We start from the raw sequence: 20,982 nt of genomic DNA on the forward strand, positions 1-20,982 counted from the left end.
GCATGTTTGTGGGAGGGGGGAAGGGGGGGACATGTGTGGGCATATGTGTGTGTATGGGCACACACGTGTGTGCTTGTGCTTGTGCTTGTGCTTGTGCTTGTGTGCTAGATCAGCATTTTTATAAGGATCATTGACTTAATTTTGGTAATGGTAATTCTCAATTGCTAAACAAGGCATGGTTTAAGTGGTTTTTAAAAAGGACTTGCTGACTGTAAGTTATGAAAAACAAAAAATAAATAAATTTTTAAAAATTAAAAAATGAGTACAGCCAAGCTTCGTACTCCTTCTCTTGTCCCCTTTCAGTGCAAGAATTTATTAGCTTGGCAATGTAAATACATCTTGGCATTTGCCCTTAAAATAAGAGGTCGCTGCCCTGTAATTCTTTCTTAATTCATAACCTAAATATTTTTTCTGAAAGTCATTTTATATATTTGTTATTGACATTGAACCAATTTGGTCATTGTCACTCAAAAAGAAACTAGTTATGTTTCAATAATATGAGGTTCAGCCATTAAGTATTTTATAAAATGCATCAGCTGTTTATTTGTTCCATTAGTCATCTACCGGTTTTGGTTATTAACCATCATCCAGGATGTAGGGTACAACAGATTAGTTAAAAGCATCCCACATTTGGTTGAAGCTGAATAATATGGAAATTATCCAGTGAAATTTTACAAGAACCTGACATAATTTATTGTAAAATACTGACAGTCATATGCCATGTCAAATAGACAGACATCGCAGTTTTTTTTTTTTTTAGTAGTGGTACTTTTCAAAGAGAGAAGAATGTTTTGCTTGAATTGGAGTGTGCAAAATGCTAATGGAGGAAATGGGCTCAATGTCAGACATCTGTCTCTTTGACATGGGATAGGACTTTACTATTTTAAGATAAATTGTATCAGGTGTTTGTGTAATTTCACTGGGTAGTTTTGATATTATTCAGCATCAAAGGAATAAGGGATGCTTTTAACTAATGTGTTGTACCCAGTGGTTAATAACTGAAACCAGTAGATGATTAATGGAACAAATAAACAGCTGATGGTTAAAATGCATTTTATAAGAAACTAATTACTATTCACATTCTGGTAATGTCACTGCATATAGTGTGCAATACTTTGTGTCCAGTAGCTTACTAGTGATTAAATATTTTCAACATGTCTGTGGTGAAGAAAATCTGGTCTTCATTAAAACAGTGAAAGTTGCAGTCCCAATCCCACAACACAGAAGCACTGACTGTGCCTGACACAAAGTCACTTGTTATCTGTTTACCACTACACTGGACTATGAAAGACACTGGAAAAGAAATACATGCCTTTTGTATTCATTGTACAAATGAGGTATTTATAATGTGCTTACTGTTTAAATTCAAACTGAGTGTAACCCATTCAGACATAGTTTTTCAAAATGGGTTCTGCATTTGTTGTTGATTAAAAGTAACATGGCATTTATGGTTCTTGTGTTGTGCACATGAGACAGTGGGAATCACCAGCAATAGAAAATAATATCTGGAAAAATGTTGTTGGAAATAGCGCAATTAGTTGTCAGGCACAAAATTATCAACACTCTAGATCACATACAGCTGACAGTGTACAATATTCAAAATTTGATTTTGATTGGACAGTGTGACTATAAAATAAATAAAAGTGTAGTGAAATCAAACCTTGGAAACTCCAGGCAGGAAGTGACTTTTGATTGTGCCTGTCTGTTATCTTAATGGAAAGTAGAAATCTATATTTTCCTACCATGTTTGTAAATACAGTAAGAACTGTGAGAGTAAATATCTACAGAATATTGATACAGTTTATGACGGATGGGTTTTAAGGATGATAACAGATGATCTAGAAATGTGTTTGAATGCACAGATCTCTTCATACATTAAGGCAATGGTGAAAGTTATTTTATTTCAAGGATTTGAACAGATACCAGTATTTTTTTTCATAAAATTCTTTAACTTTTCTTTCATGGAGCAGTGAGCCTATTTTCTCCACTAGCCTTTCGAACACTCCAATTCTTCTGTCTTTGAAAAGTACCATCATGAGAATGTCAAAAACTGTTTCTTTCATCATCATCTTCTTCTTCTTCTTCTTCTTCTTCTTCTTCTTCTTCTTCTTTACTTCCTACTTTAGGCTATTTACAATCTGTTAAGGTTACTATTTTCTCCAACAAACTTCATGAATAATAGTTTGTATAACTCTAATGTAACTGCAGTGCAGGTGCCAGCCGCATATTATGTTTAGGACATCATCCAAGTCAAGTCAGTTACTTCCTACCAACTGAACTATTTGCAACTGTAGTCAGTACCAAGAAGTCTGACCTCATTCAGGGTGTGTCTCACATATAATATTCATCTGGCATCTAGAGACTTGTGGACCTCTATAACCTATTTTCTAATCCTTGTTGCCTATTCACATGGTAGCAAAGCCATTATACTCACTATAATGGACACCTATATTGCATTGTACAGTAGGGGGCCATTACTGAATGGGTTTATTAATATAATTTTTATTTATTTTATTTTTTCACTTTATATTCGTCAGTGCCTTCTGCTTGGCGGTAAGCTGCAGCATCTGTCACGTTGCCCAGAACCTGATAGAACCACCCTGAAACTCACGTGTTGAACCATCAGCAGCTAAACTCACATGTTGCTGATGAGGTAACGCTATCAAACTGCGCGTGTTATGACCTGACCGACCAATAGGGAGGCTTGGAGGTGGTCAAGTGGGGGCGGAACCGTGGCCAGCTGCCGGGAGCGGACACACCATTCGCTCTCTTCTGCTGGCACCTTCCAAACCGATCAGATGCCCTCCTCACCTGCTCTCTTGGGCAGCTGCCCATTCAGTCTCGGCAGCTTCTCTAGGCCTGCCTTTCTTTACGGCATTAAAACTTCACAGGTTAAACTACGTTTTATTCTTCACCTTAACGGGTGCCTACCGCTTTCCCCTCCTGGCCAGTCCTGACACATTAACAACATATTTGAAATTGGCCCTAAGAAACTTCCTAAATACGTAATTGCTGTATGCCAACCAGAAGATAACATCATGATTGAAATTAATTTTCAGGAAAGAGTAATAGCAATACAACTGCTTTTTGATGGTATCATAATGACTTTCTTCAGTATCTTAAAGATTATGGAGCATTGTTTAGAAAGAATATTTTGACCTATGAGAAAATTTGTTCCACGTCTGTGTCCTGGCAGATTAGGGCATTACTTGTAATACTTGTCCATATGTCTCATTTGGGGGAAAAAGTATTTAAATTTTGTTTGGAAATTTATCTGACATCTGGATTTACATCTACATCTATATTACCACATCCACCTAATGGTGTGTGTTGGAGAATACTTTGTGTAGAACTGTCATTTCCTCCTTGATATCTATGGTTTCTTTTTGTTCCTTTGTAGATTGTAATATTTGACGTATGATTTCAGTTTGAAATATGTTGATGATATCGACAAATCTCTGTTTCTCCCCTCCCCCCCCCCCCCCTCTCCCTTTTGTGCTTTCAGCAAGTAATTGGTGCTTTTTGTGGGATGTTGTTCAATACAAACAAATAAAAACTCAATAATAAAATTGCAGATCTTTCCCTGAAATGTTCCAGTTCACTTAATGCTTATATGACTTAATTTAACAGCAACAATAATTTGCCACAGTTTGTACAATCTCAGTCACAATTTCTTGAAAATGTGCAAGATCAACCATAATTACTCTCTTCACATGCCAATATTATAATGGTAAAATACACACCACTCACATATTTTCTTTTATTGTTTTACATTTTTTACACATTTGATTCTAATAAAAAGCAACTACTCTGCCGGTATGTGATGATAACTGCAAGCACCCCGGTGACTATTATCAACACCTCAGATGATGGGTGGGTTTCGTCTTTTTAAACTAGTGCATTGGAGATGTCCAAACAGAAATGAGACGTCATTAGACCTATACACATTTCATGTGACTATTAACTTATTTGTCTGTTTAGATTAGATTAGATTAGATTTACTTTCATTCCAATTGATCCGTAGTGAGGAGGTCCTCCAGGATGTGGAACATGTCAGAAAAACAACAACACATGACAAATATTTACAACTAAAACAAATAAGCTAATGTACCATTCCACAGGTCCCAAGTGGAATGATAGTCATTTTTTAATGAACACTAAGAGTCATTTTACAAATACTAATGCACTGAATTTAAAATAAAAAAGTTTTTTATTTATTTATAAGGTAATAAACATGTAATACAACTACTGTAATACTTATTTACAATGAACACATTACTGCACTGAAATGGTGCAGAAGTTAGATTATACTTACACACACACACACACACACACACACACACACACTAATTTTCAGTGAACACATTACTGCACTGAAATTGTGCAGAAGTTATGTTGTACTTATATACAAATCAGTTGGTTTTACTAAGAAATTCATCAATAGAGTAGAAGGAGTTGGCCACCAATAAATCCTTTAGACTTCTCTTAAACTGAATTTCATTGGTTGTTAAGCTTTTTATGGCTGCTGGCAAGTTATTGAAAATGTGTGTTCCTGAATAATGCACACCTTTTTGTACAAGACTAAGTGACTTTAAATCCTTGTAAAGATTATTCTTATTTCTAGTATTGATTCCATGAATTGAGCTGTTGGTTTGAAAAAGTGATATATTTTTAATGACAAATTTCATTAAGGAATAAATATATTGGGAAGCTGTAGTCAGTATCCCTAGTTCCCTAAACAGGCTTCTGCAGGATGTTCTTGAGTTCACACCACATATAATTCTTACTGCACGTTTTTGTGCCCGGAAAACTTTAGCTTGGCTTGATGAATTACCCCAAAAAATAATCCCATATGACATTATGGAATGAAAGTAAGCATAGTATGCCAGCTTTTTCATTTTTATATCCCCTATGTCTGACAAAATTCGCATTGCAAACAGAGATTTGTTAAGACGCTTCAGCAGTTCTGTGGTGTGCTCCTCCCAGTTGAATTTATTATCAAGCTGTAATCCCAAGAATTTAACACTGTCCACTTCTTCTATCTTCTTGTCATCGTATGTTAGACATATACTCTTGGGACATCCCTTACAAGTTCTGAACTGCATGTAGTGTGTTTTTTCAAAGTTTAGTGACAAAGAATTGGCTAGGAACCAGTGATTAATGTCCACAAATATTTTATTGGCTGATCTTTCTAAGACTACACTTGATTTGCTATTTATTGCAATGTTTGTATCATCAGCAAACAAAACAAACTTGGCATCTGGTAATGTTACTGATGAAAGGTCATTGATATACACAAGGAAAAGTAAGGGCCCCAAAATGGAACCTTGTGGGACCCCACATGTAATTAGTTCCCAGTTGTATGATGCCTGATAGCTTGATATATGTCTCTTTCCTAATAACACCCTTTGTTTCCTGCCAGAGATATAAGATTTGAACCATTTTGCAGCATTTCCTGTTACACTATAATATTCTAGTTTACTTAAAAGGATATTGTGATTTACACAGTCAAATGCCTTTGACAGATCACAAAATATACCAGTTGCCTGCAATTTTTTGTCTAATGAATTAAGCACATTTTCACTGTAAGTGAAGATAGCCTTCTCAATATCAGAACCTTTTAGAAATCCAAACTGTGACTTTGACAGTATGTTATTTGAGATAAGATGGTTATAAAGACGACTGTACATTACTTTTTAGAAAATTTTTGAGAATGCTGGCAACAGTGAAATTGGATGGAAATTTGATGCTATTTCTTTATCTCCCTTCTTAAACAGTGGCTTAACTTCAGCATATTTCAGCCACTCAGGAAATATTCCACTGATAAACGACTGGTTACACAGATAGCTTAATATGTTACTTAGCTCAGAATCACATTCTTTAATTAACTTTGTTGATATTTCATCATACCCACTAGATGTTTTTGATTTTAAAGATTTTATGATGGACATTATTTCTGTTGGGGTAGTGAGGGTCAAATTCATATTATGGAAGTTACTTGAAATGTCTGGTCTAAGGTAATCCATAGCAGCATCTACCGAACCTGACAACCCCATCTTTTCAGTAACAGTTATAAAATGTTTGTTAAAAAGTTCTGCAACACTATACACATCTGTCACCAATGTATCATTTACTCTTAATGCTATTTGTTCCTCTTCATGTCTGGTTCTACCAGTCTCCTCCTTCACTATATCCCATATTGTCTTTATTTTGTTATCTGATATGACTATCTTTTCCTTGTAATATATTTGCTTTGACATCCGTATTACAGTCTTTAATATTTTGCAGTATTTCTTATAATGTGCTACAGCATCAACATTTGTCTCAAATCAAATGATTGCTTTCTTAAATAATCTGTATGGTATACTGCTGTCAACATGTACAAGCACATTCTAATCTCCCTCTTATTTTCACTGTATCAAATAGAACATGAGTAAAAAGCAAACTTATTAATAATCAGATTTCAATTCAACGAAGTTCTGATCTCCATCTCTTACTTCTCCTCAAGGTATTGAGAAATACCCACACAAACCAGATTCAATTGAATTCAATTCCATTCAAATTATTGCTCATAACATATAATTTTACATGTATGTGTGCTTTCGACTAAGTAAAATGATTTTACAAAACTTTTTTTTTAGTTTACATTAGTCTTATTACTTTGTAATTCATGATAGATTCAAGTTATAAGGGCATTTTTGGATAAGCCACTGCTTGACTTGCTTTTTAAGAGTATCCCCTGTCAATTTCTTAACATCATGTGGTAACAAGTTATTAAAAACAGCTCCTTTGACGTAGGGGCGTTTCGCTGTTAAAGTTAATCTTCTGTTAACCATATGAAAATCTTTTCTGTGCTTTGTTTCATAGTTGTGAATGTCCATGTTTCTTATTGTGATCTTAGTGTCTTCTTTCACTAGCATTATAGTTTCTAGTATATACCCGGCATAAACTGTGAGAATATTGTGTCAAATGAGTTTTAATTAATTCAGTTTACATTTCTTCAATAGATATGGAGGAATTTCATCTAGTCTCACTGATTTTTTGTTTCTGAGGTTATCAATAAGCCACTGAATGTCATATGTGCTTACTGCAGGTAGTGTACTGCAGTTCTGTTTGTTATAGGATTCATATGAGTGCTGTCTATCCTGTTTCATAGTGACATCATTTTCAGCTGTATCTATGAAGTAACTATCAAAAATATTGCTGACTAGAAGAGGATCAGAGATATCTTCATTATTCACAGTTAATTGTACATTATTAATTTTAGTTTCTGTTTCATTTTTTCTGATTTTAGTTACAATTGACCAGCAAGTCTTTGAAGCGTTATCCGAACTTCGTATCTATTGGCTGATTCTTTCTGATTTTAATCTCCTGACTTATTTGCATACTTTTGTTGTACTGCTTGTAGAGTGCTTTATGTAACTCTGAGTTAGTCAGTCTGTGTAAGCTATTTTGTTTTAAAATCTAATGGCACAGGTTTTTACTTTGAAGGTTGATTTTTCTGGATTCTCACTTTTTGTAATGGCATGGCTCTATTTAAGTGCTCAGTCATAATTTCTGTGAACATGTTCCACTTATTGTTGACCCCAATGGTAGTCATAACTGATTCCCATGATTCCTGACTTAAACTGTGTCTTAGTGTAGCAAGGTTGTTTGCAGATAATATTCACCTGTGCTCGTACATTTTTCTTGGTTTGAATTTGGTATTACATTTTAGCACTAGTGTTTGGCCTAAATGATCTGAGAGGTGACAGTTTGAGATGATGTGGTTATAATTTGTGATAACATGCTCAATTGTACTATTATGTGTGTTAGCTACTCTGGTGGGTACTAGTCCAAGAAGATCTTTAGCCTCGTAAGACAGGATACAATCTATAACACGTTTGCTTTCCTGACCATCATGTAAAGTGTTGATGCTCAGATCTGCCAGTACGATAAGATTTACACTTCTAGAGCCTGACATTAATTTACTTAAAACGCCACCAAGTGATTTCAGAAAGGCATCAAAGTTTCCACAGGAGGATCTATATCCACTTATGACATAGAAAGGAACAGTGCAAAATGTGATTTTAAGAATTGCAATTTTGAAATCTTTCTCAAAACAGAAATTGTTCCCCCATAGCACTTTTTCCGTGGTGGTTATGATCCTACATTTTCTTGAGTAAATGGCAACACCACCACCTTTATTGTGTGCTCTGCAGTAGAACGTAGCTAGGTTGTAGCCTTTTAATTTGCAATATTGAATGTTGTTCACTGTTTTCTGGTGTTCTGCAACTATTTCTACATGTGGAGATAGCCCTGTGATAAATCATTCAAAAGCATCTATTTTGTTTCCTAAACTCTGTATGTTGTAGTCCAAAAGTGATAAATTATTCTCGTGTGATCTGATGTCTGCTTGAGGCACATATGAAACACATACACTTGCATCTGGTGTTGTGCTGGTGGAAGGTATTATCATCTTAAAAGAACATCGCTCTTATCTTGCCAATGTATTGTTTTACTGACCTGGCATTTCGTGGTGGATTCTCCCAAGTATTCGTTATTTATGTCCTTGAGAGGGATGGCCTCTGTAGTACAACACTGCAATTTCAATTTGCTGTTCACTATTTCTTGGCTCCATTTTATAACTAAGTCCTTCCCTAGTCTGTTGAGGCCGTTGGCATGATCCTTGATTGGGCGCCATACTCTCTGTATCTGAACACATGCGACTCCTTTTGGTGGGGTTGTTTGAAAGACAGGGTGTACAGCAATAAACCCAATACCATTGCTGAGCTGAGAACAGCCATTCAGAAGGTCATCAACAGCATCAGTGTTCCGACACTTAAGCGGATCATGCAAAATTTCACTATTCATCTGCGCCACATCATCGCCAATGATGGCACACACATCAAACACGTCATAACCTAAATTTGAATATGTTTACATGTTGGATAAAATGTGTGCACACCATAGTTTGTAACTAATTTACTTTTTTTCATGTAGTTCAATAATTGTCACCCTGTATTTGTGTATTGAGAATTCTGCTGTATTTAATTTATTTCCTGGTATCGTGAGGTGTTGAAATTTATCCTGTTTCTTTTAGAATGTCAGTAAAATTTTCCAAATATTGTTTTTGTCTTAGTTCTGTTTGTTCATTAATAATTTCATCTGGATATGCATTTAAACAAAAATTTTATTTTCATTAAAATAGCAGGAGCACCTGAAAATGGCATAACAACTAAAACAGGATTTATCATGTATAAATAGCAAGTTAATAAAATCATTGTGCAGCAGAAACTTGACAAAATATATACTGTGTCATTCACTAACATAATGCTTGCTGCTGGCCATCAAAAAAAAAACTCGACAACAATTTCACTGAAAAGTAGTTAATGTATAATATGTTTTTGTATTTAATGTTTCCAGATGTTTCAATACTCAGTAATAAAAATAATAATAATAATAATTATTATTATTATTATTATTATTATTATTATTATTATTATTATTATTGATTATTCCCATTTAAAGAGAGCGTTTGAACTTGAATTTCTTTATGATGATTGTTTATGTTTTTTCTGAGCCCAAATTTTCTTCATGTGTTCACTGTGTTGTTTCTTTCGCTCCACTGTCCATTTGCATCCTGGTCTCTTCTGTGTTGTGGTGTCAAATTTATGTTTCTTGATTATGTTCCTGAATTCATTTCTATTTTCTGCATCGTTTACTGTTATGTGTGCTTGTCTGGGGTCCTCTTCAACTTCTTTTATCCAATTTGATTTCCCCTGCCTGAGCTGATGACTTTAAGAATTCGCTTAGAGATTCTGTTTTCACTCATCCTGTGGATATGTCTGTAGAACTGCATTCTTCTTTTCCTTATTGTATCTGTAATCATGTCTGCGTATTTATATAATTCTGATGTTGGTCTCTTCTTCCAGATTCCTTGCTCTTAAATCGGGCCAAAAATTTTCCTGAGAATTTTCCTTTCTTGTTTATCTATTTCTTTGCTTTTAGTTTGCCCACCTATTTGTGTTGTTTCAGATGCATACAGTGCCTCTGGAAGTACGACAGTGTTGTAGTGCCTCAATTTTGCGTTAATGGATATGGACTTTTTGTTATAATAGTTCCATGTGAGTTTATATGCTTTCTGTAGTTTTTTTATTCTTTCCTCATTGGCCTTTAGGTTGATCCCTAATGGTTGGATGATTTCTCCCAGGTACTTAAAATGTGGTACTTGTACAATTTTCCCATGGGTTGTCACAATAGGAAATTTGTCTTGTGGCACTCTTTCTATGTACTGGGTTTTCTCATACGAAATTTGCAGGCCAGTTCTTCATGCAATTTCGTGTAACTTCTCTATGGCATTAGTGGCTTCTTTCCTATTATTTGTGAGGATTGCAAGGTCATCTGTAAAAGCTAAACACTTCACTTTGAATCTATTATCTTTTCTAATGCCAATTTCGATTCCTTTGACTTCTGTTTCCCATGTCCTGATAATTTTTTCAAGAATGATATTAAAGAGTAATGGTGAAAGTCCATCACCCTGTCGCACTCCAGTTTAGATTTCAAATGGTTCAGAGATACCCTCCATAAATTTGACTTTGGAGACTGTGTCAGTTAATGTTTGCCGAATGATTCTCTTGTCTTTCTGTCAATGTTGAATTCTTCCAGCGTGTTGCAGAGTGCTACTCTGTCTATTGAGTCAGAGGCCTTTTTAAAATCTACAAAAGTGACCACTGTGTTTTGGGTGTTTCTCATCTGGAGAATCATTTTCAGATTGCAGACCTGTTCTATGCATGATCGTCCATTGCAAAAACCAGCCTATTATTCTCCTATTTGTGGGTCAGCTTGTTCTTCTAATCTATTCATGAGAACTTTTGATAGGATTTTATATAATAAACATTAATTATTATTATTATTATTATTATTTCCTGTCTCAGACGTTACGTCTGGTTAAAAATGGAAAGTGACACGGACCTTGATCAAGCGTGACTTCCTTTTAACTGTAGGGTATATGTTACATTGCATTTAGGAACTTTCGGGTAATTGAACATGTATAAATAATTACAGATTTCTGTAGTTGTATATATACGTTTGAATGTAGCTGTATTGCGTTGATGTATTGGTGGATATTGTGTGGTATGACTCCTGTAGTTGATAGTATAATTGGCATGATGTCAACTTTATCCTGATGCCACATGTCTTTGACTTCCTCAGCCAGTTGGATGTATTTTTCATTTTTCTCTCCTGTTTTCTTCTGTATATTTGTTGTATTGGGTATGGATATTTCGATTAGTTGTGTTAATTTCTTCTTTTTATTGGTGAGTATGATGTCAGGTTTGTTATGTGGTGTTGTTTTATCTGTGATAATAGTTCTGTTCCAGTATAATTTGTATTCATCATTCTCCAGTACAATTTGTGGTGCATACTTGTATGTGGGAACGTGTTGTTTTATTAGTTTATGTTGTATGGCAAGTTGTAGATGTATTATTTTTGCTACATTGTCATGTCTTCTGGGGTATTCTGTATTTGCTAGTATTGTACATCCACTTGTGATGTGATCTACTGTTTCTATTTGTTGTTTTCAAAGTCTGCATTTATCTGGTGTGGTATTGGGATCTTTAATAATGTGCTTGCTGTAATATCTTGTGTTTATTGTTTGATCCTGTATTGCAATCATGAATCCTTCCATCTCACTGAATATATTGCCTTTTCTTAGCCATGTGTTGGATGCGACTTGATCGATGTGTGGCTGTGTTAGATGATACGGGTGCTTGCCATGTAGTGTTTTCTTTTTCCAATTTACTTTCTTCGTATCTGTTGATGTTATGTGATCTAAAGGGTTGTAGAAGTGCTTATGAAATTGAAATGGTGTAGCCGATGTATTTATATGAGTGATTGCTTTGTGTATTTTGCTAGATTCTGCTCGTTCTAGAAAGAATTTTCTTAAATTGTCTACCTGTCCATAATGCAGGTTTTTTATGTCAATAAATCCCCTTCCTCCTTCCTTCCTGCTTAATGTGAATCTTTCTGTTGCTAAATGTATGTGATGTATTCTGTATTTGTGGAATTGTGATCGTGTAAGTGTATTGAGTGCTTCTAGGTCTGTGTTACTCCATTTCACTACTCCAAATGAGTAGGTCAGTATTGGTATAGCATAAGTATTTATAGCTTTTGTCTTGTTTCTTGCTGTCAATTCTGTTTTCAGTATTTTTGTTAGTCTTTGTCTATATTTTTCTTTTAGTTCTTCTTTAATATTTGTATTATCTATTCCTATTTTTTGCCTGTAACCTAGATATTTATAGGCATCTGTTTTTTCCATCGCTTCTGTGCAGTCGCTGTGGTTATCCAATAAGTAATCTTCTTGTTCAGTGTATTTTCCCTTGACTATGCTATTTTTCTTACATTTGTCTGTTCCGAAAGCCATATTTATATCATTGCTGAATACTTCTGTTATCTTTAGTAATTGGTTGAGTTGTTGATTTGTTGCTGCCAGTAGTTTTAGATCATCCATGTATAGCAAATGTGTGATTTTGTGTTGGTATGTTCCAGTAATATTGTATCCATAATTTGTATTATTTAGCATGTTGGATAGTGGGTTTAGAGCAAGGCAGAACCAGAAAGGACTTAATGAGTCTCCTTGGTATATTCCACGCTTAATCTGTATTGACTGTGATGTGATATTATTTGAATTTGTTTGGATATTAAGTTTGGTTTTCCAATTTTTCATTACTATGTTTAGGAACAGTATCGATTTAGGATCTACTTTGTATATTTCCAATATTTGTAGTAACCATGAGTGAGGTACACTATCAAAAGCTTTTTGGTAATCAATGTATGCGTAGTGTAGCGACCTTTGTTTAGTTTTAGCTTGATATGTCACCTCTGCATCTATTATCAGTTGCTCTTTACATCCTCATGCTCCTTTGCAACAGCCTTTTTGTTCTTCATTTATAATTTTGTTCTGTGTTGTATGTGTTATTAATTTCTGTGTAATGACTGAAGTTAATATTTTGTATATTGTTGGTAGGCATGTTATGGGGCGATATTTAGCTGGGTTTGCTGTGTCTGCTTGATCTTTAGGTTTCAAATAAGTTATTCCATGTGTAAGTGTATCAGGGAATGTGTATGGGTCTGCAATGTAACTATTAAATAATTTATGATATGAATATAATAGAGGGAAACATTCCACGTGGAAAAAAATATATCTAAAAAGAAAGATGATGAGACTGACAGGTCGATAGACACACAAACAAACACACACATACACACAAAATTCTAGCTTTCGCAACCAATGGTTGCCTCGCCAGGAAAGAGGGAAGGAGATGGAAAGACGAAAGGATTTGGGTTTTAAGGGAGAGGGTAAGGAGTCATTCCAATCCCGGGAGCGGAAAGACTTACCTTAGGGGGAAAAAAGGACCGGTATACACTCACGCACACACACACATATCCATCCGCATATACACAGACACAAGCAGACATTTGTAAAGGCAAAGAGTTTAGGCAGAGATGTCAGTCGAGGCGGAAGTACAGAGGCAAAGATGATGTTGAAAGACAGGTGAGGTATGAGCAGCGGCAAATTGAAATTAGAAATTAGCGGAGATTGAGGCCTGGCGGATAGCGAGAAGAGAGGATATGCTGAAGGGCAAGTTCCCATCTCCGGAGTTCTGACAGGTTGGTGTTAGTGGGAAGTATCCAGATAACCCAGACGGTGTAACACTGTGCCAAGATGTGCTGGCCGTACACCAAGGCATGTTTAGCCACAGGGTGATCCTCATTACCAACAAACACTGTCTGCCTGTGTCCATTCATGCGAATGGACAGTTTGTTGCTGGTCATTCCCACATAGAAGGCTTCACAGTGTAGGCAGGTCAGTTGGTAGATCACGTGGGTGCTTTCACACGTGGCTCTGCCTTTGATTGTGTACACCTTCCAGGTTACAGGACTGGAGTAGGTGGTGGTGGGAGGGTGCATGGGACAGGTTTTACACCGGGGGCGGTTACAAGGGTAGGAGCCAGAGGGTAGGGAAGGTGGTTTGGGGATTTCATAGGGATGAACTAAGAGGTTACGAAGGTTAGGTGGACGGCGGAAAGACACTCTAGGTGGAGTGGGGAGGATTTCATGAAGGATGGATCTCATTTCAGGATTTGAGGATTTGAGGAAGTCGTATCCCTGCTGGAAAGCCACATTCAGAATCTGATCCAGTCCCGGAAAGTATCCTGTCACAAGTGGGGCACTTTTGGGGTTCTTCTGTGGAAGGTTCCGGGTTTGAGGAGATGAGGAAGTGGCTCTGGTTATTTGCTTCTGTACCAGGTCGGGAGGGTAGTTACGGGATGCGAAAGCTGTTTTCAGGTTGTTGGTGTAATAGTTCAAGGATTCCGGACTGGAGCAGATTCGTTTGCCACGTTTGCCATTTACTTAGATGTGAATGTGTTGAGGTGAACTTCTTTAGCCAGAAATTTGCTATTTTATCTTTTCCAGGGACTTTCCAATTGTGAGTAGAATTAATTGCTTGGGTGACTTCATGTTGCAAAATTATCACTTCAGGCATTTGTGGTGTCATCTTGTATGTGTCTGTTTCTTCTTGTATCCACCATGCATGCCTGTTATGTTGTACCGGATTTGACCATATGTTGCTCCAGAAGTGTTCCATGTCTGTTATGTTTGGTGGATTGTCTATTTTAATGTGTGTGTTGTCTATTGTCTGGTAAAATTTCTTTTGGTTTGTGTTGAATGTTTGGTTTTGTTTCCTTCTATTTTCACTTTTTTTGTATCTTCTAAGCCATTTGGCCAATGCTTGTAATATCTGCTTCTTTTCATCTATGTGCTCTATCGCTTCTTGTTGTGAGATTTTACCTAACCTTTTTAGTTTTTTGTCTGATATTTCATTTCTTATAAATTGTGTTAGCTGTCCGATGTCTTTCCTCAGTTTTTTCTATTCTTATCTGTAGCCTGTGTTGCCATGCTGTTTTTGTGGGTTTCTTCTGTGTGTTGGTTGGTTCTGATCTCTGCATAATGTGTATATTTAGTGTAGTGAGTGCTCCTATATAAACCAGTAGTTGTATCTCTTCCATAGTTGTGTTTTCATTTATTTTGTTGTGTATGATTGTATTGATAGTTTTTATTGTCATTTCGACTTGTGGGTTATTTGGCAGTCTATGCAAGAATGGTCTAATGTCTGTATTTGAGTCTTTGTATTCTATATATGTCAGCTGAAATTTTTTTTCTATATCTAACATGTGTCACTTCGTGTTCTATTTGTGCTTGTTCTGATGGCTGTCTTAAGATTTCGTTTTCCTCTGCTTGTTTAATTGATGCGTGTTGTTCTTTGTTTGTTTGCTCGTGGATGTTTGAGTCCATTACTGTATTTTCTTCTTCTTCTGATTGCACATTATTTTGTTCCAGTATTTGTTGTACTTGTTGTTTGGTGTTTTCTAATTCTGACTGGGGTATCCTGTTATTTTTTTATTATTACACAGATCTGATTAGCCAGTCGTTGTTCTGATAAAAATTTTAATTCTGGGTATCTGGTAATAAATACTTGTGACCTGTATCCAGTTGTGTTGGTTCCTAAGTTTATTGCTTGGTAATAACAGAACATGAGGTGTCGGTTAACTTTATGTGACCATCTCATCCTCTGTCTTTGTTTTCCTTTTAGAGTGGTTGCAGGAAGCATATCCTGCAAAACACCTCTATTTGGATTTAAATCATTTTCCGTGTGGCTAGTAGTGTCGTTACCATTGTGGGTGGGCATAGGGTTCAAGCATCGTCCCCGACCATGACAGCGCTTGTCTGAGGCTTCATTAGTTCTGTCCTGAACCAACTAATCACAATAAAAGGGAGATTAGCCCTATTAGTGGTTTGTTCTTTTCGTCGCCTTCTACGACTGGCAGAACATACCAGAGGCCTATTCTTTTCCCAGGCCTCCCCGGGTTTATTATTATTATTATTATTATTATTATTGCATACATAATCAACAGCACAAATAAACACATAATATGCACAGCAGTATTGAAATATAACAACTTGAGTGCAAACACCATTTGTATAAGCATTTTTTATTGACACATAAATGAACATGATGTACATGCCATGTAATAAACAAATATGTAAAAAATATTATTGTACATGCAGTTTTGCTGTATTATGTTGTTTACCAATGCATTGTATTGTGGTCTTCAGCAGAGAGTGAGAATGTAAAAGGGGTGTCTGTAAAATAAGGTTCTGAATTTTTTTTTAACATTGTAAAACATGTTTATTTCATGAATGTGTGCTTATTTGGAAAATTCAGACTTTAACCTATTTTTCTACATAGTCACCACTGAGTTCAATGCATTTTTTTGCATGCGGTGTACAAGCTTTTGAATGCCCAAGTCAAAAAAATCTGCCGCAAAGCCGTGCAGATACCTGAGACCACTTCTTCCAGCTCTTCTCTGTTGCCAAAATGCGTTCCACCCAGGTGTTTCTTCATGTCAGGGAAGAGATGGTAGTCACTTGGGGCTAAGTCCTGGCTGTAGGGTGGTTGTTTGATAATACCCCATCCAAATTTTGTGAAGAGCTCATTGGGGGCTTTAGTGGTGTGGGGTCGAGCATTATCCTGATGCAAATGCACCTCCTTGGACAGCATACCCCTCCTATTGTTTTGAATTGCACGACACAATTTTTGCAGTGTCTCACAGTACCCAGCAGCATTGATTGTTGTACCGGTGGGCAAGAATGATTTTTGTACCGGTGGGCAAGAACTCGCACAACAATACCCCCTTCCTGTCCCAAAACACTGTTGCCATCACTTTGCCGACACTTTGCGTTTGTTTGAATTTTTCGCAATCTCAGTAACCCTGGGTGCTTCCTTTGTTTGGACTGTTCTTTGGTTTTGGGTGTGTGGTAATGCAGCCAAGACTCGTCTCCAATGACAATGGAGTCGAGGTATTCCTAGCCATGAGTTCTGTGATCTTGAAGAAGTAAAGAATCAGCATATGAGACACTGCAACTAGTACATTCAAATTTGCATTTCTGTGTGAGCCCTCACAAGTCCACTATCCAGGATGCATAAGATTGATCTGTACAAATTCCGTACTGGTTAAAGTGCAGTCTCTCTGCTACAGTATGTGTTTACTTGCTCAGGAAATTGCACAGTTCATTAAATTCTAATGCTTTGGGGTCAGTGTGTGGATGCAGTTTTTGCACAATCTTGTACAAACTATTACTGCTAAGTACCAAAGCACATGGACTGCATGATTTTATATGTTTCTTAATTTGGAGTATAACATATATGTACACAGGTAGTTTTCTCATCTCTACGATTTTGTCATAGTAAATAGTGTGGGCAGGCACAAAGGCTGTCTCACAAGTGTTCGTCCCACTGACTGCATGCTCACGTTTCAGATCAGCTCCACATTTCACTTGAGCAGCTTCTGCATCTGCTCCTGCTGCAATTGTTGTTGCAGTTGCATCTGTTCCTGCTGTTGTTTGTACAGTATTACTTGGCACTGCCATAGCTCCAAAAACTTTAGATCCATCATAATGAGTTTAATTGTATGCACCTCCCAGGGGGCTCATGGCTCCTTTGCGAGTTTGTGCATGGCACATGCGGGGCCCCAAACTATTGCAGGCCTTTCTTCCTTCCCCGGCTGCATTTCCTTCCCCATGCTCCTACATCATTTTCCTCATTCCTTCCCCCTTCCCCTCTGCTGCCTCATTCCTCCTCCTCCCCCCCCCCCCACCCCCCGTCTTGGTGTCCTTGCTTGTATTGGCCCAACTATGCTCCTGGCTTCTGCTATCTCTTACGGTTTTTTTCCTCTTGGTTTTTTTTCCAACATTTTTGATTCCCCTTTGGGATTTGACCTCCACTTCTAAATTCTGCCTCCATATTGTGAGCCAATTGGGGAAGAACACCTTACTTAGGGTTTTCAACATTTGGCCTTACTGCCTCTTCTATCTTTTTCCAACACCGTTGTCCTTTAAAGCTATGTAGTCAGCACAATAATTAGTCCATATGGCATCCTTTTTGTTGAGTCCCCTGACAACACAGGAATCACACTTCTGATACCTGTACTACAACCTCCCCCTGTATGTCATTCTGGAACATTGGCATGCCCAGCAATGTCCATTTGCAACAGGGCTTATGGGGACCCTTTCTCCACCACCAAGCCATTATTTTTCATGGAAATTATCAGAGACAAGTTTGGCAAAATGGGCTCTTTGAGTAAGATGCAGTTGGGTTCACTGTTGATCAAAATGTTTTCTGCCATCCAATCTGTGGCCCTTCATGCCTGTGACCAACTTGAGAGGGACCACATTTGAGGGGAATGCTCTCTTGGAAAAGGTCAAGGTTATGGTTTATTGGTGTGATGTGAAGCTGTACGTCCCCCGACCCATGAGATGTTTTCAGTGTATGCATTTCAGGTACAAGTCTTCCCTCTGTACAGTGGACCCTCTATGCAATGAATGTGGACCCTCACTCTATGGATGGAGCTCTGGTTCTGCCACCCGGGTGCACTAATTGTTACAGCCATCACTTTCCATGCTCACCAACTTGCTTAGTTTATAAAAGGGGAAGAAAATGAGGGAGTAAAAGTCCCTTGAACTTTTATCCTACATGGAGGCTCATCAGAAATATGACCATCTTCACACTGTGTCTGTGACCTCTAACTTTGTTAAGTCCTTTCCCACTCCTCCCTCCTCCTTACCCCAGTTCCACCCCCCTCTCCGCTCCCTGTTCTCAGTGATTTCCACATAGTCCCCTCTGGGTGCTGCTCCCACTACCTGGTCGTAGAAGTACCCCCTTCTGAGGCACCTGCCATAAATGGGGCTTCCAGGGGCCCCTCCCCCTGCTGTCTCCCAGACTGGAGGCCTGTTTCCACAAGTTGCCTCTCTCTCTCTCTCTCTCTCTCTCTCTCTCTCTCTCTCTCTCTCTCTCTATCCACCTGTTCCAGATCTTGTGGCAGCGTGCTCTCTCTTTGGTCCCTGCCCTTCTTGACCTATGAAAGAGGAGAAGAAGAAGAAAATTAAGTTCCAGGAAAAAGCATCTCCAGTGCTCCTGGAGGGACTGACTCCCCCTTCACAACCTGAGTCTAACCTCATGTTTATGACTGTCAGCGTGACTTTGTTGGTGACTGCCATAACATCTTCAGCTTGTTCACCTCCCATTTGGATCCCCAGTGTGCCTATTCAGTGGAATTGTTACAGATATTAATGTCCCCTTCCAGACCTGTAACCCCTTATTTCCTTTTGCTCCACAGCTTGTGCCATTCTTCAGGAATCTGATTTTTTTGATGCCCACTCACTGATTCTTTGTGGATTGTGTGCTTTCTGTCAGAACTGGGTCAGCCCTTTTAGAGCTTGTAGTGGGGTTTGCACATTGGTTCGTGTGGGCATTATTACCACGTGGATTGCCCTTCATACCATATTGGAACTGGTTGCCATCTGGGTCCACTTGGACTCTGCAGTCACAGTTTGCTATCTCTCCCTCCTGACAGGTCTGTTACTACCACTATCCTAACTGCCCACATTCGTCAATTCCCCCCTCCCTACCTCCTTATCAGGGATTTTAGTTCTCATCACCCCTTGTAATGCAGTGCTTTTTCATCTAGTTAGAGTCACTTTATATACTAGTTTCTTGCAGGACATGATCTGTGCCTTCTTGATTATGGGTCCCCTACCCATTTTGTGGCACTTTCTCTACCACTGATCTTTCGTTCACTTCCCTCCCTTCCTGACTTCATTACTCAGCTTGCTGCACAATGACCTCTGTGATAGTTGTAGTGTATTTGTCGACACTGTAGAGTCTTGTGCCATGGGAATCAAGGGAGGGGATGTTGTTTGGTGACTGGTATCCTCTTTCTACAACACAGCTGCATACATGTATTAACAGGGTTCTTTATTTACTTAAACAGATAACTGCTAACTTAACTTCAACAGCGTTCATGTATCCTGGTACAAGCTCTTCAGTATTAGTCCTTGTTAGCCTCAGTGCTGGTGAAGCACAAGTCCCGCTATAAACACCACTCTGGTTGCTATAAATTCCCATAGCCAGTGATGTGAACTGACAGATGCCAACTGGAATGTGAGTTAGTGACTGAGACTGATTGAGACTAGGGCCCTCCGGCCAGCATGCATTGCTGTCCCCTGCTCGACAGTCCTCTTTTGCTGCCAGCAGGTCCTGTGGTGGAGCACAGCCATTGCCATGGCCATCCACAATCATCACTGAATCTTGCAATGCTTTAAGTAACATCCGTTCCCTGCCAATCTTATTACCTGTAAATGTCTTGGCACCAAAGCCCATTAGTTAATCAAACAGAGCAAGAAGGTATGTTGAAAATGCTTTGTCTCCTCCCTAGGTCCTTCTGTCCTTTCATCACGGGGGGTGGGCTACACTTCACACCCTCCAAAGTTGCCAACAGCCATCTTCCATGATAGGCTTTGCCCCCACAGGTGGCCTTTGTGTGGATCCATCAGTTCTTGTGCAACACCTTGCAATCCAAATTCTAACAGCATCAGCGGAATCCTACAATGACCTTTCTTCTGAATGGGAACTACTTCTGGCCCTCTCCTCTTCCCACAATTCAGCCCCTGGCCCTTATTCCATCCATATCCAATTGCTTCAACACCTCAATACACAACAATGGCAGTTATCTCCTATGGGTGTTACACTTTATTTGGCTCCAAAGTATTTGCCCCTCTCAGTGGATGGGACAGTATTATGATTCCTGTCCTGAAGTGTGGTAAGAATCACCCATCTCTGAGTAGTTACTGTCATATCAGTCTGACCAGTGTCCCCTGCAAGTTATTTGAAAAGATGGCAGCTCTTCGGCTCTGTTTCAGGTCAAATCTGGGACCTTTAGCCTTCTTACCAGTGCAGCTTTTGGGACTGTCCAGTCTCAAGTCAATCATGTGCTTCAGTTGAAAACCATAGTTCACCAGGCCTTTTCTCAGTGCTGCCATCTTGTCACAGTTTTCTCGAGGTGTGCTCCACCTCGCTTCTGTCCACCACGGTTTCCATCTTCC

General features: G+C 38.2%; 1 protein-coding gene across 2 annotated transcripts in view; it reads left to right on the forward strand.

Annotated features, from left to right (window-relative positions):
* LOC126095240 (tRNA modification GTPase GTPBP3, mitochondrial) overlaps positions 1–20,982 on the forward strand; it is a 153,268-nt gene that overhangs the window by 99,447 nt on the left and 32,839 nt on the right. The gene's annotated exons all lie outside the window — the stretch shown is intronic.

This window comes from Schistocerca cancellata, chromosome 8, assembly GCF_023864275.1.
Source record: "Schistocerca cancellata isolate TAMUIC-IGC-003103 chromosome 8, iqSchCanc2.1, whole genome shotgun sequence".
NCBI lineage: Eukaryota > Metazoa > Arthropoda > Insecta > Orthoptera > Acrididae > Schistocerca > Schistocerca cancellata.